The 21087-nt window shown below is 37.4% G+C and overlaps 1 pseudogene; it reads left to right on the top strand.

The window, feature by feature from the left end:
* Positions 1 to 20581, top strand: part of LOC113055632 (bis(5'-adenosyl)-triphosphatase-like) — a 165232-nt pseudogene extending 144651 nt beyond the window's left edge.
* The last annotated feature ends 506 nt before the right edge of the window (positions 20582 to 21087 follow it).

The following is a 21087-nucleotide window of genomic DNA, read 5'->3' as shown; positions in this document are numbered from 1 at the left end:
TCTATCCACTGTTCATCCCGGAGCAGAAGGCCATGGAGGAGTACATACAGGAAGCCCTCACTCAGGAGTTCATCCGACCATCTACTTCCCCTGCCGCTTCCAGCTTTTTCTTCGTGGCCAAGAAGGACGGAGGCTTGAGGCCGTGCATCGGCTATCGCCATCTCAACTCTCAGACCGTCAAATTCAGTTATCCTCTTCCCCTGGTCCCAGCGGCGTTAGAACAACTACGCGGAGCCAAAATATTCACTAAACTGGACTTGAGGAGTGCCTACAACCTGATCCACATCCGGAAGGGGGACGAATGGAAGACTGCTTTCATCACTCCTTCCGGCCACTATGAATACAGGGTCATGCCGTATGGGTTATCCAACAGTCCATCTGTCTTCCAAAACTATATGAATGAAGTCTTCAGAGAATACCTTAACCAGTTCGTAATTGTCTACATTGACGACATCCTCATTTACTCCACATCCAAGCAGGAACACATCCAACATGTCATACTCGTACTCCGAAAACTCCGGGAACACCACCTATACCTTAAATCTGAAAAGTGTGAGTTCCACACGCCCTCAGTCCAGTTCCTGGGATACATCATCGACCCACGTGGCGTGAAGATGGACCAGGGGAAAGTGAACGCCATCACACACTGGCCTCAACCTGGTTCCATTAAAGAACTCCAACGCTTCCTGGGCTTTGCCAACTTTTATAGAAGATTCATCAAGGATTACAGTTTACTCAGTTCCCCTCTAACTTCTCTCCTCCGGAACCGGCCCAAGTCTCTGTCCTGGAACCCCGAGGCCACTGAGGCTTTCCACCTACTTAAACAAGCCTTCAAGACCGCTCCGATCCTAGTCCACCCTGATCCCAACCAACAGTTCATTGTGGAAGTGGACGCCTCATCAACTGGGGTTGGAGCAGTACTCTCCCAGCGGCAGGGGGATTCTCCAAGACTCCATCCATGTGCCTTCTTCTCGAAGAAGCTATCCCCGGCGGAGCAGAATTATGACATTGGTAACCGTGAACTACTGGCCATCAAGCTGGCTCCGGCTGCCCTGACGTAAGCTGAGTCCTCGATACATCGGACCATTCACTATTGAACGGCAACTGAACGAAGTGACCTATAGACTCCAGCTACCAGCACAGTACCGTATCTCACCTTCATTCCATGTTTCACTCCTCAAACCCTTCACTGAACCTTTGTCTCCTCCATCCACAGAGCCTGGTGATGATGCCGTACCTCCTCCTCCAGCCATCGAAGAGGATAACGACATCTTCCGGGTTAGAGCTATCCTCGACTCTCGACGACGGGGTCCTTAATTGGAGTACCTTGTAGACTGGGAGAGCTACGGCCCGGAGGAGCGTTGCTGGGTTAATCGTAACGACATCCTGGACCCCAACCTTCTCACTGACTTTCACCGAGACCATCCAGACCGCCCCGCTCCCCGTGGCCAAGGTAGACCCCGTCGTCTCACAAGATCCCAGCCGCCAGGAGCCGCCCGTGGAGGAGGGGGTACTGTCACAGCCACACCTTCTACACCCCCGGAATCGGACACTTACGCCACACCCACTCATCCCCAATCACCTGAATTCTGAACACCTGTGCATCATCACCAGTGCCACATCTCCTCACTTACCTGAACGCCATTCGTGTAACCTACCTGATCTAATGAACCCTCTTCATCCTCGTCTGTATTCCTGTTCCCATCGTCTTCGTCTGTGTCGCCACCTGTATCACCATTCACCTGAAGGAAAGTTGTGTTATTCTCTGTGTCATCTACGTGTCAAGATTCACCTGTGTCTGAAACCTCTGATTCACATTAAACACTATATCACTGAATCCTCTGTGTCCTCGTCTGTGTCTGACAGCATCACATTGTCGGTTAAAGGTGAATTTATTACAAAGAATTTAGGGGAAAGTTCTGTCTTACTGCAAATACAACTAGTGTTTACAGACTGTTCCATTAACATTTACTTAAAGTAATGCCTTCTCAAGGAAAATCTATGGGGCAAGAAATTCTGGAGGAATAATTGCAGATAAAAGCAGAAATTTGAAGCTCACATTTTTGTCTTTTTGTTCATACTCTGTTATTCAACAGCATGTCACTGTTAATTAATTGAGCTTGAATTGTATGTAACCCATAATGTTCAAGTCATGTTTTGTTGATATATTTATTTGCATTTTTCTCAATTACAATGTTTTTTTTTCCCTTTGACAAACTCCCCCTACAGAGGTCCTAGTTTGTCCTCTTTGCATAGACGAGAGATTTCGAGATCTTCATCCTGATGAGGTGACAGATCTGTTCATGACTACACAGAAAATAGCCAACCTGATTGAGAAACACTACCAGGCATCCTCCCTAACTATCACCATACAGGTATGATGAGATTCATCTTATACAAATCCATTTAGTTAAATAAATTGAGCTTTGAGTATAAGGTCCATATTTGCAATACATCATACTATTTAAGCTACAAAAGCCTGATGTATGTGATACTCAACAAAAAAACACATATGCAAACTGACTGTTATTTCATATGTCAGACTGTACACCCTAAAAATAATGGCTCTCGGTTTCATATTTGGCTAAATAGTAGTTTAAAGTACAATGCAGAGGCATTCATTCATGAGTAAATGTTTGCTAAAACTTTTTTGGACACTGTTTCTTACAGCTATCAAAAGTGACTTTTTTATATTTATTATTATTATTTTTTTTTTAATCTGCGACTTACTAAATATTTATTTATTTATTTATTTTCAAAAGTGCTTTTTCTTTCCTGCTCAGTATGACACTGTAACAGATACATTTTGTCTGCTTATTTCAAAGGGTTAGCTATTTCAAAACACAATCCAACAAGGAAATCATTTTATTTATCAGACAAAAGAATGTAATCAATGTCCTTTGATGCAGGAGATGATATGAGATTAGATTTACTTGCTTTCATGAAATAGTGAATGTCTGCTCTACAGATAAAACTTTTTCCAAAAAGGTGATGCATCTGAGGTGTTTTATTTAATTTTTTTACATTTTATTTGGATGTTTAAGACTGCCAATGTAATTGGCATGCTATTTTTGCCATGAAGAAAGTGATGTTTAAGATAATTATTCTTCAGTTGTGTTTCTCTTTTTGTTTTTCTTTTTTTTAATTTGCATGGCATAATGCTAAATTATATGTATACTTTAATTCAGCATATATTATAGTACAGTGTATAAAGTTCTATAATGACATATAGGTAGGGTGACCACCTGCTAATAAGCCCAAGGGGGGACAAGGGGTATGTTTCTGAGGGACAATGTGGGACACTGCCCTGCGCGGTGGTGCCCCCACCCCATGGGCAGACTCACTGATAGTGGTTTACCAATTTCTAGCACATACCACCTTACATGGTATATTATTACCTCAACAATCAATCAATTACAGGCCTAAAACAATCATGCCCGAGCAGACGGATATTAGTTCATCTCATCACACTGGCACCCGCGTCTAAATCAGTTGTATGGTCTGGTTTTCAGTCTAAAACAGTTGCATCAAGTATAAATGTCTCGTCTGTTTCAGGAGGTGCGTGCGCAGTCAGCAGAGGCTTGCACCTCCCAACTCGCACCGGAGGCTCGCACCTTTTTTTCTCAGATTTTGATCGACGGGTTGATGACTCCAGATATAGATGAGCGACCAACTTTTTTTGAGCAAGCATTGATTACGCGTGTCTCAATTTGCGGGACCCATGAATTGGGCTTCAAACGCTGTGCGCGCACGCGCAATGCTGGACGGGTAGTCACCCTACATGTAACACTTTAGTATAGGGTCCAATTCACACTAATAACTAGTTGCTTATTAGCATGTCTATTATTAACATATTGGCTGTTTATTAGTGCTTATAAAGTACATATAATGCATGACATCCATAATCCTATCCAATAGCTTTAACTTAACAACTACCTTATAAACTATTAATAAGCAGCAAATAAGGAGATAATTGATGCAAAAGTCATAGTTAATGGTTAGTTAATATTGAGAATTGGACCCTTAAAGTGTGACTGACAAATAATTACTGTTATTTATTTACTATTTATTTATATTCAAAGCATATTCACACCATTTGTACTTCTGAAACATCTTTAATCCTAACAATTTTACATATTTAAATTTAAAGCATAATTTAAGTATCACTTTGCTCAAAAGCAGGAGAAATGTGTTCAATAAAAGCACCTTGACACTCACATTGTCACATGTAAGTGCAGCGATTCATTTTAAATTAAAATAGTACTAAATTATTGACAGAGGTATTCTTGAATTCCCAACTAATTATCTGCTTCTGTTCCCAATAGGACGGACCTGAGGCAGGGCAGATGGTGTAGGTAGGGTCATAATAAGCACTCCCTCTAAATTTATCATGAGGCTTCTGTGACACTTATCTCGTATTAAATAATAATTGTATTTCATTTACAGTCCTAAACCCTTTGAGCATGTCAATTATGGATGAGACTGATTTAAAATGCTTTGTCCATATCTTGTGGGCACCGTGACGACTGACTGCATGTTCAGAAAGTTCTTTGCCCAGAGCTGTGCTTGTGGTCATTAGTGAAGTCTGGAGATCTAATCTGGATTTCCTTTTGTCCAGTATGTGCTTTCAAATAATTTCTTTACATTTTGAATTATATTTTATTTGTTTATTTAATGTTTTTTTATTATTATTTTAGTTAAAGGGGTCATTTTATGAGATATTTGTTTTCCTTTCTCTTCAGAGTGTTACAAGCTGTTACAGTTTCAAAAACTAAAGCTAAACAAAACCTTCAAACTGGCTGTTATTAAGCCTCTCGTCCAAAAAAAAAAAAAAAAAAAAAAAAACTTGACCCCAAAGAACTTGTTAATTATAGACCGATCTCGAATCTCCATTTTCTGTCCAAGATACCAGAAAAGGTGGTATCCTCACAATTATATTCCTTCTAAGAGAAAAATGGTATCTGTGAGGATTTCCAGTCAGGATTTAGACCGTATCATAGTACTGGAACTGCTCTCCTTAGAGTTACAAATGACCTGCTCTTATCATCTGATCATTGTTGTATCTCTCTATTAGTTCTATTGTATCTTAGTGCTGCGTTTGACACAATTGACCACAATAGATTTTTGCATTTGACTTGAACACTTTGTTGGCATTAATGGAAGTGCATAAGCATGGTTTAAATCGTACTTATATGACCAACATAAATTCGTAGCAGTGAATGAAGAGGTATCATATCGATCACAAGTGCAATATGGAGTACCTCAAGGCTCAGTACTAAGGCAGCTACTCTTCACGCCCCCAACTGAGCCTAGTTTCTCCCAAGGTTTTTTTCTCCATTCTGTCACCGATGCAGTTTTGGTTCCTTGCCGCTGTCGCCTCTGGCTTGCTTAGTTGGGTTCACTTCATCTGCAGCGATATTGTTGACTTGATTGCAAAGGAATGCACATGCATTATTTAAACTGAACAGAGGTGACATCACTGAATTCAATGATGAAGTGCCTTTAACTGTCATTTTGCATTATTGACACAATTTTTTCCTAATGAATGTTGTGTCAAAGCAACTGAATGTATTTTGTTTAAAGCACTATATAAATAAAGGTGGCTTGACTTGACTAAAGTCTCAAATCAAAATAGATATTATTCCCTAAAACAACTTGTTCTAACACGGCCCCACATTTCTACATCACTATGTAGGAAGATTTGCATAATGTCGCCCAGATGTTGACGAAAGAAAGAAGGCAAACGAAAGAAAGAAGGCAAACCTTTTATTCTCATTGTTGTATTTTTGTTGCCGCCGCCATGTCGTACAGATGTTATGTGTTTCACTGTGAAAGACAAAACTACCAAGTTTGGCCTTCCAAAAGAGGACGATATCCACTTTGTGATGTCTGGAGCTGATCCGTGCTGGTTGTTTAGGAAATACATCAACTTCGCACTGTGGATTTCCGGATCAGCTTTCACTGTGGACGAAGAGGATTCCAAGCACGGAGTCGTCATGTGTTTGCCGCCAGCTCCTTAAAATCCACCAGCCGCGCCATTCTCTGTTCACTCAAGACAGCCTCCGCTCACTCAAGCTGGCCTCCACTAACTCTAGGCCACGGTATTTGACGCTGTTTCGTTGAGAAAGCAAAACTACTTTATTTGGCATTCCTAAAGAGGACACAACTATAAATCATGTTTAGATCACGTTTATAATGGGGGTTAATGTTTATGTATAGTCACTCCGGCTGGAAAGGGACATCACAATATGTTAAGGGGCATAACATAGAGGAGAAACAATAATGTACAGTATATGGAAAACAATGCCTTTTTGAACCTTAAACCACATCAACACATTTCATTACACCAAATACACAAAATAATGTTCTTTTAGCAGCATCATATTGATGCTCATTTTGTTGTATATTTTTGTAAATTTTATAAAAACGGTTGTTTATGTACTTTTTTAGTTTTTAGTTATGTTTGTATTATAACTCAAACATCGTACATAATATACTGACATTATACAGACTTTAATATGCCAGCAAACTGTTTTAGATACAATTTTATAAAATCTACAGAAAAGCTTGTATAGGTGAAGTACAACAATTTATTTATGTTCAGTATAAAATAAATCAAAAGTGTTTTCAACTCCATTAAAGCTGCAGTCGGTAACTTTTGATGCTCTAGCGGTTAATAAACAGAACTGTTTGCGTGTTGCGGAAGGACATTGTAGCTGGAGCTACTTCTCTCTGTTTATGTCTATGAAGAATCAAAAAGGTACTGGGTTACTCCGCCGCGGTACCCCTGAAGCAATTTAAAATAGTCTGAATATAAACACTTATTATAGGTATATCCTAGGGACTCAGGACAGACTAAAAACACAGTTTGGAAAATGGATTCATTGTGTACTTGCTTATTATATACATTCTGTATACTTTGAACACACAAAAAAAAGTTACGGACCACAGCTCTGATTGGTTGTTTCTTACCGGGAGCGGTAAGAGAAACAACCAATCAGAGCTGTGGTCCATAACTTTTAAGCATAAACCGAGAGAAGTAGCTCCGGCTACAATGTCCTTCCGCAACACGCAAACAGTTCTGTTTATGAACCGCTAGAGCGTCAAAAGTTACCGACTGAAGCTTTAACTTCCATTTGACATTTTTCGGAGTGAAATATTCAACAACAACAACAGAAAAAGTAAGATGGGACATTTTTGTAGGGCTGAGAAAAGAAAGTTGTTTCAGAGTCAGAGTAAAATTGTATACTTTGATGACAAGCAATATTACAAAGACAGACTTTTTGCAATTAATAATGTGCACTGAGTCATGCACAGTAACTCCAGGGAGGTTTATTAAGAACAAAACAAATTACTACAACCTTTTGTCTTTCCCCATACAGCCCAAGCAGCTCTGCTGGTGATTTTGAGTGATTTTTGTGGCCTTTCCACATTTGCTGTACTAGTTTGTGCAAATTATCTAATTGAATACATCAGTTACATTGTCTGTCATGTGTGAAGTCCTATTTAATTGCATGTGGTAAGGCGTATTAATTATGCATGTATAGCAGCTTCCGCTAGAGCAGTCTGGCTGTGGCCTGAGGTGTGGAGCTGTATTAAAATGGCAGTAGTGTTAATTATGTTAATTGCGGTGGGACTGGACTGAATTCCAATGGCTCTTGACAGAACACCAATGACTCTTGTTGGATTCTGGAACATGAGCAACCTTTTCTCCTACGAACAGTAGAGCAAATTAGTTGGCTTAAAAATCACATTTAAAGAGAGAAACTCCATCAGCATATCTCCTCTGTTAAAAACATCTTTCAAATTTCTTCTTTTGAAATGTGTCACTTCAATCACAGCTAAAAATGTCTTTTCATTCGAGTGTTATAATAGAGGACTTAAAATAAATTGTTGGCATGTTTTCCTCAGTCTGAGAACCAGCTCTTCAGAAAATAAAAGAGCTGATAGAATTTCTCATCCTTAACAAGCAGGTTTAAGTCAATAGCATAGCACTTCGCTGATAGGCATCCATTTAAAAGTGCAGGCTTATATTTACACTGATATTCATCAGTATTTGCTATGTGTAAGGGCCTAGTGTTTTTAATTATAGGTAAGGTTTTGCAGTATGGACTGGCCACTGAAGGCTATTATCACAGCAACTATAATCAGCATTCATTGCAGGCTGACAATTTAAGGTTAAGGTTATATTTAAAGAGGGAAAGTTACAGCAGCAAACACCAGAAAAGTCCCTTCAGATGAGATCGTACAAATTCATACGAATAAGCCATCTCGTAAAATACGTACGAAATTGGTTGTGAGATAGTGTTGTTTTTATTGCAACTTTTGGGGAACACACTGCTTGTGTGTCCTAGCAAATTACTTAACTATCTTATATATGATCCTGGACCACAAAACAGTCTTAAATCGCTGAGGTATATTTTTGGGGCAATAGCCAAAAAAACATTGAATGGGTCGAAATGATAGATTTTTCTTATATGACAAAAATCATTAGGATATTAAGTAAAGATCATGTTCCATGAAGACATTTTGTAAATGTCCTATTGTTAATATATCAAAACTTAAATTTTGATTAGTTATATGCATTGCTAAGAATTCATTTGTACAACTTCAAAGGCAATTTTCTCAGTATTTAATTTTTTTTGCACCCACAGATTTTCAAATAGTTGTATCTTGGCCAAATATTGTCCGATCCTAATAAGCCATACATCAAGGGAAAGTCATTATCAAACCAAGCAGCTTTCTGCTGGTCAATGCGGGAAATAGACATACGAATTTGGGGGATTTTTTTGCCCTTCTGCAAAACTGTTGAAAATTTGCCAAACTATGGTTAATGTGACCACATTTAAGCTACAAAATCAGACATTCACTCCCATTTCCATCATCAATGAATGTCTTTCAAAAAATTTATGACATTCTTAACATGATTTACTGACAATAGAAGGTGATTAGTCATATACTGTAAGTTGATGAGTTGATTTATTCACCATAGAGATATTTAGATGGATACTAAGGCTTTTAGACTGGGTTGAATCTGCAATCTCTGAACCAGTAAGTTTTAAAGCTTTTATGGCTGCAATATGCTGTGTTCATCACCAACTGGCAACCCGGGGTGTTAAAATTCTATTGAGTAAATTGGTATTGGGTGGAATCAAACACTATCAAACAAAAACAGACATTCTGGGTAAAAACAAAAAACAAAAAAATGAATGAATGAATAAATGAATAAATAAACAAAATAATAATAATAATAATAATAATAATAATAATAATAATAATAATATTAATAACTTACAAATAATTCTGACAGAAAATATATTGCAAAGTTGAGCTGAAGTTATTTCAGAAAAAAACAAAAAACAAAAAAAAACAATTTACAGGAAAAGGAAACAACAACAACTTGCTAATTACATTTCCTTGAACTTCTCACTTACCCACATTCATCTGTGCAAATTGGTATGACTGAAGTCATCATATTGGTTTACTCGAGGTCACATGACTTGGCAGGGTAGGTTTGTGTAAACAGAATTCAGAATTAATTGGATAAAATGAAGTTGCAGCCATTAGCAGCTATTATTAGAGCAAACTAAATGGGATCATTCATCCATCCATCCAACCATTAATTTGTTAGTTATTGTAGATTTGGCATTTTAGAGTTTACATTCATTGAGAGTCTTGCCATAAAATTCTAAATTCAGTTGGTTTGAAAAGGCTGTTTTTAAGCACAAAAATGGGGAATAAAAGAGCAAAAACGGGGGAAAAGATGTTGGGAAGCACCATAAATATTCACTAGTGTTTAATGGATGGGTTTGGAAGCTGTTGGTCCTCCTTGTCTATTTGTTGGTGTTGTTAATGTTGCTTTTTCTCCTCCGTCTCATCTCCCTCATGCTCATTAGCCCCACACAGCACGCTGGGAACATCAATCCTCCCCAGCAGAGAAAAAACAGCATTGCTGTCATTCGATTAATGGCAATGCTCGAGTTCCAGCTCGCCGCCAAAGACCCACTCTAAATCACTACCTCTGCCCACAACGCCACTGCAGAATGGAATTCAGGTTCTTTAGTTTGGCCAAGGTTTTCCGAGCTCTAGTGTGGTTAAGTTTGTCTGTTACAGTCGATCTGGGATGAAGATCGTTCATTTGAAGCAGACGGTGAGGATTTTAATTCAGCTCAGAGGCCAGCTGCCATCTTGCCTGGCAGTTTCTAAGTCATGTATAAAATAAGCACCATGAATTATTGATTGCCCCAAAGTCTCGCAGTCAGGACAGTTTAGAGGCTGATTTGATGTGCCTTGAAAAAAATGCCCCCAAACAGAACTTGTGTTCAGGTGAACAAAAAAAAAAAAAAAAAAGCCTCTGTGGAGCCTCTTTTAATCCTTTTTTTTTTTTTTTTTTTTTTTTTTTGAATGTTCCATTTTAATAACTGATGGTATCAGATTATTTCCCTCCCCAAACATGGATGATTTTTTATTTCTTTCTGAATTCCTTTATAAATAGAAGGTTCAAAAGAACTGCATGATTTCTGAAGGATCATGTGACAGTGAAGACTGAAGTAATGATGCTGAAAAGTCAGTTTTGCATCCCATAACAAAAAAAAAAAAAAAAAAAAAGTAACAATATTTACTTTTTTCATAATAAATGAATCAACATTATTCCAAACTTTTGTACAAAAGGTATAGTTTTTGCAAATAAAGACAGGGAACAAAAGATACTGCAAACTGTTTCCTATTTATATTTATTTGTTTAGTTTGGTTCTCATTTAGCTCCTCTCCACATTGAATTATGGACAATATACTGTTCAGCGAGATATAAAATACTATAAATCATCAGGCATTATGGGTTTAAAACTGTGAAATGGAGGCCATACGGAATACAATCATTCACTAAAGTTCAGGCAAACTTTATGTAACAGACTACAGTATATGGGTGCTAGGAAGTGATTTTGGACAAAGCTAAAGTCAGTTCTTATTAAAACTGTACGAATCTATGGACCTAAAAAAAAAAAATCACACACAAGTAGCACACTTTCCATAATTTATAAACTAATTTCCAACATTAAGTTACTCAAAATTAGAACCTTGCCTAGTTCTTTTATGAAAACAGATTATGGCTTTCTTATAGCACATACACTATGCTAAAGCATTATCTCCATTTATCACTCATATTATTTCAATCTGTAGCTCAATTCCAGCAGTATAAAAAAAAAAATACACAAACACAGGATCTATGATTGAATAAAGGAGCAGCACTCTATAGAAACGAATACATTTTTACTAACCTCTTTGCCTGTGGCTATATGAAGACAGAAGATAGATCTAAGTATTCATATGGTGAAATTGGGTTTCTGTATACTCTAACAGCAAACTGAGGAGTGACTTTACATTTACATTTACATTTATTCATTTAGCTGACGCTTTTATCCAAAGCGACTTACAGTTGCTATATATATGTCAGAGGTCGCACACCTCTGGAGCAACTAGGGGTTAAGTGTCTTGCTCAGGGACACATTGGTGTCTCACAGTGGATTCGAACGCGGGTCTCCCACACCACAGACGTGTGTCTTATCCACTGCGCTAACACCACACCACTTTAGTCATTTGTCTTGCTTCACATGGTTATTTATCTTGCCTGCAGTGTGTGATGCTTCTGAGTTAAAAACTCCTGAGCATATTCATCATTACCAGCATAACTGAGTTGTGTTTGGACTGTTCTAAACAAGGGCTTGCCATTTATGATGGATTTCTAACTTGTTACATCATCATTTGTGAGTTAGGATGTCTGTTCTAAAGATTTCTGGTTCAGAAGTGTTGTTTGCTTTTCGGATCCTAGTATAGGACCATTATCATGTGCCAACAGACAGCCTTGCTAAATGCAGAATGTTTACCAAATGCCTTTACTGAATGTTTTTATTTTATTTAATATTTTATTTTATTTAATTAAAAATTCTCATGTAAGAACCAAAGTGTGCTGTGTGGAAGTCCATTTCTGCCACATGAATACAATTCAATATATAACATCTAACTGTGAATTTTTATCTCACAGTTCTGACTTTTTCCTCCAACACACTTCTGAGCTGAAATCTTTCAATTCCATTCATTTGCTTTATTCCTTTGCGAAAACAAGGTTCCATAGTGCTGCTCTTATGCTACCACCACTAATAATAATAATTAATGCATTAATTTAGTCATTGTCACACACACACATTAAATTCAATATGAATGGCAAACGCTTTTAACATTTGTAATAGTAAGATATGTTTCTTAAGCAGCACCTCATGAGAAGGCCACCAGTTTTAAAATATGTCCATAAACCCCCAAGATGAACTGAATTAGTCTTTTTATTTTTATTTTATTTTTATTTTTGACTGAGCTCTTGTCCAGTGTTTTCTGAGATTGCCTTACATTTTGGCCAAAAATTAGTCATATTAGACGGCATCACATTCAGTACCTATAATTTTGAGATGGTATTTGTGTTGACAGCATACCTATAATGACCTAAAATGATTTCCAGCAAGGCAGTATACTAAGATTTGAGCCAATGTAATGCTGGTGGATGACTGAGAAAGATGTCTGTTCCTCTAATAGGTAGTTTGGGCTGTGAGCCTCCATTGCTTTTGACCTTATATCTTAATTGGAGGCCAGCTGTTGGTGACAAAATACATTTGTCTACTTGTCTGACTGGATTTAACCTAAACAATATAAATAGCAGTGTGGCTATTTTGCACATTTGTTCATCGTCAGAAGCTTATTAAAAGACATCTGTTTTAATTAGAAGAGCAGGCATTTTTTATCAGTAAAAGTTGGTTGAATTTGTAGAACGTTTTATTTATTTATTTTGGAAATTAAGCATGACGAACCGTATTCTAAGTTTAGTTCAAATCAAAATTTACAACTTGATGAGCTGTGAGGATAAAAACTTCTGAAATTGAAAGAACTGTATGTCTTGAACCATAGAGAAATTTTTTATTAAAAATAATAAAAATCACAATAAGACATATTATACTAAATTTCAAAGTGTACACCCTTGTGAAAATATACAATTAAAACATAAATGTATATATTTTAAAGTTTACACTTTTAAAAATATAACTTTTTACATACATCATCTTTAAAATATTAAAATGTTATCATAATATTGTATAGTGTTTACAAATTTCATATACTTAAATGCTAAAGAATGTAATGCTGTACTGCTGAATATACTACAAACATTTATGGTAAACATAAATGCTTCTACACTCCGCTGCTGGAAGGAACACGGAGCCAAGCACAACTATAATGTCTATATTAATCCAACACCGGAATAAATCCAACATGGACAACAGGACTAGGGGTTTTAAAGGCAGGATAAAACACAGGTGTATGGAATGACTAAATCAACAAGGACATGGAACACATGGGGAAGAAACAAGACACACCTGGCATCACATTAACATAACCACTGGAGACAGAAACTAGGTCACATGGAGCAAAAACACACAGACAGGTCCATAATCATGACATTTCGCCCCCTTCCCAGAAGGTGCGTTCTTGCACCATAGGCTACAACAAGAGGCGGCATAGGTGGGAGCTTGGGAGAAGGCTGGAGCAGGTGGAGGAGGAACCAGAGCAGAGACAGAGAGCCAATGAGCCACAAGATGTCGAGGATCCGGGGGGCCAGGGTGGAGCCGAGGGCTCTGGTGACCAAAGCGGAGATCCAGAGATCTGTGTCAGAGCCAGAGCGACTGAGGACCAAGGTGTATCTGGTGCGAGGAAGGAGAACAATGGAGCAGGTGGAATGAAGCAACTAGGTGTAGCCAGTGTAGAAGAGTCCAGAGGCTACAGTGGGCCTCAGAGGCTGGAGGTGGAGATGAGGGAGACTCAGACCACGGCGATGCTGGAGGATGGCCACCCTGCGGGGCTCGCACTGCATAGATGGTGGGCTGAGGGTGAGTAGAGGGGCAGCCAGATGAAAGTGGTGGAGGAGGATGGAGCAGGTAGGTGGGTGGCATTTTCGAGGAGTGGGCACTGGAGGACACTTTCTAGGAGCAGGCACTGGAGGATATTTTCTAGCAAAATGCAATGGAGGAAACTTTCTAGGAGCAGGCACTCGAGGACACTTTCTAGGAACAGGCACTGGATGATCGGAAGCCCCTCAGGGCTTGATGAGGAAGCCAAGGATGAAGGAGGGCTGAATGGGACCAGCAGAGACAATGGAGAGAGGAGAGGACAGTTCAACCTCCAGGTTTAGATTCCCAATTTAAAAGACCCCCTCCTCATTTTGGACCTTTTGGTGCTCCATACTCGGCTCACCCTCAGACGTGTTGCAGGAGGCGGAGTCTACTTCGCACTCACAACGTCTGCAACTCTCTACCTTGTGGTGGGCATTTTAGCTGGCTGTCGCACAGGGTCTGATGGGTGGGGCTCTGGCTCTCCGTCATCTATGGGTTTATGCTCAAAACCGTGTGGAGATGGAGGGCTGGGCTCTGGGTCAGGAGTGTCACTGGGGATCAGTCCCTGGGAACTGGTGGGATATGGAGATCACCAGTGTCCACTCCACGAAGGCTGTGAAATTCGCTCGGGGACCATCCTCAAAATTAGGACTAAATGAAAATGCAGTACATACCAGATTTGTATACCACTACAAACATATCCACAGCTGTAAATCTTGGTTTAGTTAGGAAGGTAACGGTTCACAAAAAAAAAATCTCATGGAGCATGTTTAGTCCAACTAAGCAATAACGTTGTAATATGGATGGTAATTCCTTTGTTTATGTTTACATTTTTTCAGGGACAGTATTGTTTGTGTCTGTTATGGAATAACTCATGCTCAGAAACTGCGTCTTGGTAGTAACGGCATGGTTTTGTACAGTGTCACAAACAGAATGAGATCATCCACTGAAAAAAAAGTGAAAGATTGTTTATTTGAATTCCGGCGGTCTCTTGTGATGGCTCGTGACGAGCGCTGTGACGCACCTGTCATCTGATGGAAGTAGCGATCTGTTTTATTTTTCAACAGTTCTCATATATGTGTGATTGTGTTTATGTTGAATGTGACTGTATCTGCATGATTACCATCTGTTTGAGCACAAATCGGTTTGCTATTACGGTGTAATCGCAGTATGTGAATGCCAGCTTTATTAATAGAGTGTGATTTATTGACTTTATGGCGCATTTGTATTAGTACCATCTCTATAACTGGCCATCAGCACATCAGCACGTGATAATTGAGTTATTATAACTGGAATTCATTGTAAATGCTGCATTTCTAGCAATCTCAGGATGTACTGTAATTGGCATACAAAGTTAAACCTTTTTTATTTTATTTTTTTCTTACTCAAATTATTATTTTTGTATATTTCTAGTGCTCAAATAAATCACTTATATGATGGTTTCTGTCTATTGTTGTATAATTGAAAAAAAAAAAAAAAACTATGCAGTGGTATGTTTAATGACTAAAATAGCTTGTAAGACCCTTCAATACAGTTGGTAAATATATATTTTTTTATATTTGGGGGGTGGGGGCCAAGACATAGTCTCGTGAAAATGGTTGCAGGAATCAGATTTCAGATTTGAAATAGAAACTGACTTTTCAACCTATTACTTTTCTAGATTGCTCCAGGGCTGATTTTATGCATTTTTATATAAAATTATTAAATTCAAAACAATTCAGTGTGGTAAAATGTTTTCAAAGTCCAAAGGGTCTTCTTTCTTATTATTTTCTCAAATTATTTGTGTAACACACTGAAGTAAGGAACTGTTGCAATTTTAAATTATGTAGCTGTGAGTCCCATAATGGGGGTGCTACCTAACAATTTAGATATATTTGTAATTACACATTGGTAATAATCAAGTTGCATTTTTGTACATTCAAAATGTCATATATTATAGTTTAAATGTAGTACTCCAGACACAATTATAAATACTTTACATTTGCTTTAGTACACTAGTCAAAGTGTACACACATCAAAATAAGTGTTCTTCTTTAAAGCACAACACAATATGTGTTTTGTTTTTCTTTTTTTTTTTTTTTTTTTTTTAGATACATTTTTATGTTTTGCACATTTATTACTTTATTAAATTCCACATGTTTTATTCACAATGGAATAAACAGCCAAAGGCTGTTGTTAGGCATATTCACAGTATATACTGCACATTTTATATTATGGAATTCACAATCCTGCAGCATTTAAATGGATATTACACACACGCACACACACACACACACACGCACGCACACACACACACACGCACACGCTCGCACACACACACACACACACACACACACACATGTTTGTTTTTGTGAAAAGTGGGGACAACCCATAGGCGTAATGGTTTTTATACTGTACAAACTGTATATTCTATGGCCATACACCAACGTTACACCTAACCGTAACCCTCACAGGAAACTTTTTGCATTTTTACTTTCTCAAAAAAAAAAACTGATTCTGTATGGTTTATAAGCGTTTGGAAACATGGAGACATGGGTTATGTCCTCATAAGTCACCCTCTCCTTGTAATACCTGTGTCATACCCATGTCATTATACAGAGTTGTGTCCTGATATGTCACAAAAACGCGCGCACACACACACAAACACACACACATATGCATTATTTACTCACACCATATGACAAAACAAGTGTTTGTTTATTTGTTTATTTATTTAATAAATATCTTGTCTATACTGGAGCTGTCATTCTGTTAAAATGATCATTTAAATACGTGAAATATATTTAATAATAAATATATAACATATTTATGAATATTATTTATTTATAATTTCAATATTACATACTGTCATTCAAAAGTTTTGGATCAGTAAAATTATTGATGTTTTATAAAAAAATAAAAAAAAAGAAGTCTCTTCATGATGGCTGCATTTATTTGACCAAAAAACCATATTGATTCGCTGAATCCCAACTTAAATTACTGGTAGTCTCTGCTAAATTTTTCTCATATCTTCCATTTCCTATGCTGTATTCAAATTACTTCATATACTGGATATGCATAATTGTAGACTTATTTATGTATTTAGTTATGTATTGTATTGCCGCTTCATCCCCTTTCACATCAGTCATATGGGAAACATTGGCCTGTATAAAAACTTCCACAAACAAATTTTAAAATGACATGATTTTAGGTAAATGGTGACAAGATTTTAAACTGTGGGTGAATTTTAAACTTTATATGTGGTCTAACTAATTTTTGATGTTCAGTTACTTAGATAAATTAAATGTCAGAATCTGAACCCAAAGTCTTGTCTGTATTTCACTGCAGCTTGTCACGTTGCTCTTAAAATTGCCCATATTATCTTTCCACTGTTTGCCACTATTCAGTTGGTGGCCCTTTGCATCTCGCTCTGGTCTGAGCTATCCTTCTCCATGTTAAGTGCCCTCTAAACAGTCTTCTTGATGAAATGGTTTTGTGTGTGTGTGTGTGTGTGTGTGCTGTTTCTTCATACTTTCCTCAGGGTAGATGAGTTTAATAATGCAGACATTATGCAAATAGTCTCATTAAATAGAAAATGCATTGCAACAAAGCAGATGACTCCAAACATGTTATGTTGTTTGTAACATTTAGAAATACTTATTCACCAAGCCTGAGCTGTTTATCACAACAGACTAATGAAAAATGGATTAAAAAGCACTGTAATTAGGTTATTTTACCCTGGTAAAGTTCAGCACCGTGCAAAAAACACCAAATCATTGACGGTTTGGATGACACATGATAATATTGTTTGTTTGTTTACCTGTAGTTTTGGTTTATGTCGGGCTAAAGACAGAGTCTTGCTGACTAGACAAAGTAATTACAATAGGCTTTGACATGAAATCATGTTCATTTAAACTTTACATACATTTTTAAGGAGATATCATATCACAAATCATATCTTCTCTATGTCATGGTGCAGGGTGCCGTCTCAGCTTCCCCTGCCGTCTGTGTTGTCCTGTCTGTTTGGTAGCTTGTGGTCTGGGCAATCAGCACTGATCGTGGCGGGGTTGTGCAGATCACTAGCTGATTCTTCCCCACCTGTCACTCGTTCCCCCACTCCCTTATATGTGTCTGCTTTTCTGTCTGTCGTCGTGAGTAGATTGTTTTGTCTTTGCCCATGTTTTATATGGTTCCAAGTCTCAGTCTCACCTTCAGTTTTCCCGTCTAAGGATCCGCAGTTCGGAGATCCGGCAGCGCGAGTGGTCCGCAGTGTGCCGGCCAGCTCGGAGATCTTTGTGTGCGCCAGAGCATGTTATTATTGTTTATGTTATTTTGTGTTTTGTGGTGAGAATAAAGATTCTCCTTTTCTCTACTCTGCTTCTGAGTCCTCTGTCTAGTACGCACCCTGACACTCTGCACCTGCTCTTTTCTTTTTCCAGGTTTTTATGTATGCTGTCCACATTACACTGTCATGTCACTTGTCTTCATGCAGAACGCTCGAAAACAATAATAGCAAATGATAATACATTAAAAACTACTTGGGGAAGATGGCGACAGGCATCCATTTTACTGTGTAACATTAATATATATATATATATATATATATATATATATATATTGTGATGCGTGGCCCAAGCTCTCATCAGTGTCGCCCTGGAAACAGAGCAGACACACCTGCACCTGCTCATTACGTGCTGAGCGGTCACACCTGCAACCCATCAGAACCAGGCTTTATAAGCAGCGTTGTCTAACACAGAGGGGAGAAATGTCTCCAGAAGACTCACCTAACAATTATCTGTGTTTCCCATCCAAACAGCAGCGTGTGACCACCAGCCCGCTAAAGACACGGACCTCACGGACCCACACAGCACTGCCCACCAAAGGAGGAAGAGAAGGCTGAGCACTGAGCACCGGAAAACCCCTCACGTTGGCTATTTTTCCCTACACCACCTTAATAAAATCCACCCTTCGTGGAACTTACCTTGACCCTCGTGTTGTGTGCTTCTTCACTCCGTCACTATATATATATATATATATATATATATATATATATATATATATATATATATACATATATATGAGAACTTCAGAGAACAGCGACAGTTTTACATCAATAGAAATTCCATTGAAACCAGTTCCTTTACATTTTTGATCATCAAATGTGAAACAAAAATGGATTATATATATATATATATATATATATATATATATATATATATATATATATATATATATATATATATATATATATATATATATATGTAATTTTTTAGGTTTCAGTGAGGTAGAGAAAGACTTTGAAAACCCTTTCTGAAAGAACTGTGCAAAAATGAATGAATGAATCTTTTAAATTAGTTGAATTAACATCAAAGTATGTTTTGTGAAGGAAAATGAAAAATTGCTGTGAGGTTAATAATTTAAAAATAACATGCAACCCTCACTAAACCCTAAATTTGAATACATTTACATTTGAAGCTGGTTATGTGATGGAAACATCACAATTCATTATTTTACGAATCACGCACTATGGCAAAAGTACTTTGAGGTCATAACAGTACAGTGCACACAAAATTACCCTTTATTCAATGATTTGCCCCCAATCCTTATTTGAGTAATAAAAATAAAAAAAATTAAATTTGCAGCAATTTTACTCCCTAGTGTTGATTTCAGATGGAAGTGCAGTGAATTGTATGTATATGTTTTTGTTGTTGTTGTTTTAATAAACATGTTAGTAGAAGCATGTTTTTCTGAGGAGCCTCCGTTTCTAAAAATGCCATGTGGAACTGCATCAAGTAAAAAAATATTTCTGTACATATTTTTCTGTTACAGTTTTAATACATGTGAATGTTCACATCAAAATTTTTTATTTTTTTTATTATATTTTTCAAGTTAAGTATTTTTTCAAGGGTCCCCTCTATGATGTAATTTCCTTTTGATATTTGTTACATAACTTGACATTGTTGATCACACCACATTACTTTACTAAGTTTTGTTCTAGACAAAATAAATCAAATTAAATCAAATATACATAATCTTGTTGCCCAATACACTGCACCCAGCCCTCCAAAATAAAATAAATAAATAAAACAATAAAAAAAAAAAAAAAGTGCAGACACTGCAGAGTAGGCTGACAGGTAGGCACTGTGTACACACAACCAAATGTTTTGTTCATTAAAACAGACTGTGTTCTTCCGGGACTCAAATGATGTTGCTAATGTGCACCCAAGAAAAACACAATTTTACAAACTAACCAAGCAGATGGCGAAGTTTGTGAAAACATAATGCAGAAGGGAATTTGTCTAGGACATCTGACAAAGTTAATTAAAGTTTTAAGAGCCTAAAAAGTAGTAGTCTTGTAGGTTTATGGATGCACACTTGCTGGAATTTACAGTAACTCTTGCCTGATTTAAAAGAAGACAGAAGACAGTGTTGTAAAAAAGGAAGTGGTAGATCATACCAGTCCTTACTTTCTCTGACAGTGACCTCAGCTTTGCTGAATGAAAGTTTTTAAATAAGCCGTTTCTCTCTTCTCCTTGTTGTTACAGCATGTCCACGTTCACGTGCATCTGAGGAAGGCTGGAGACTTTAAGAAGAATGACAGCATCTATGATGAGGTGATGTTCAAGTGTCCTACATCTTCCAGTTCATGTACTACAAATTATCACACTTTCTGACAGTGCAATTAACTATATATTGTGATAATGCAAGTAACATTTTTATGGTTTAGCTCACCCCAAAACTTAACATTACGTACTGTAATTCCAAACATGAATGGGTTTCTGTTTTCTGTGTGACGCAAAAGACGATATTTTGATGGATAGTTTAAATGTTTTTAACTAAAAATGACAATAGTCAATAAAGTCCAAAACAGCAATGCAGTAGTGATGAGAAGTTCAGATCATTTTACCGACTGTGAACTTTGAGGCTCATTCAGCAAAATGAATGAATCTTTTTTTTGAGTCGTTTCATTAATTTTGTTCATCAAGTATGTTTATAATCAAATATAATTAAAATGTTATGTGTTACTGCTAGTACTTATGCAAACGCTGATCATGCTATAAACAATACAAAACTATAATGCTATCAGAAACAGAAAATATCAATTCGTTATTTACCTGGGTCTTCAGTTTATTAGCTCACCTCTTACCTCTTATCTGACAAGTTTTCAGGTGTAAGTCGT

The sequence above is a fragment of the Carassius auratus genome, chromosome 36, assembly GCF_003368295.1.
Source record: "Carassius auratus strain Wakin chromosome 36, ASM336829v1, whole genome shotgun sequence".
NCBI classification, from domain to species: Eukaryota; Metazoa; Chordata; class Actinopteri; order Cypriniformes; family Cyprinidae; genus Carassius; species Carassius auratus.
This window is presented reverse-complemented; position numbering and strand designations above follow the sequence as displayed.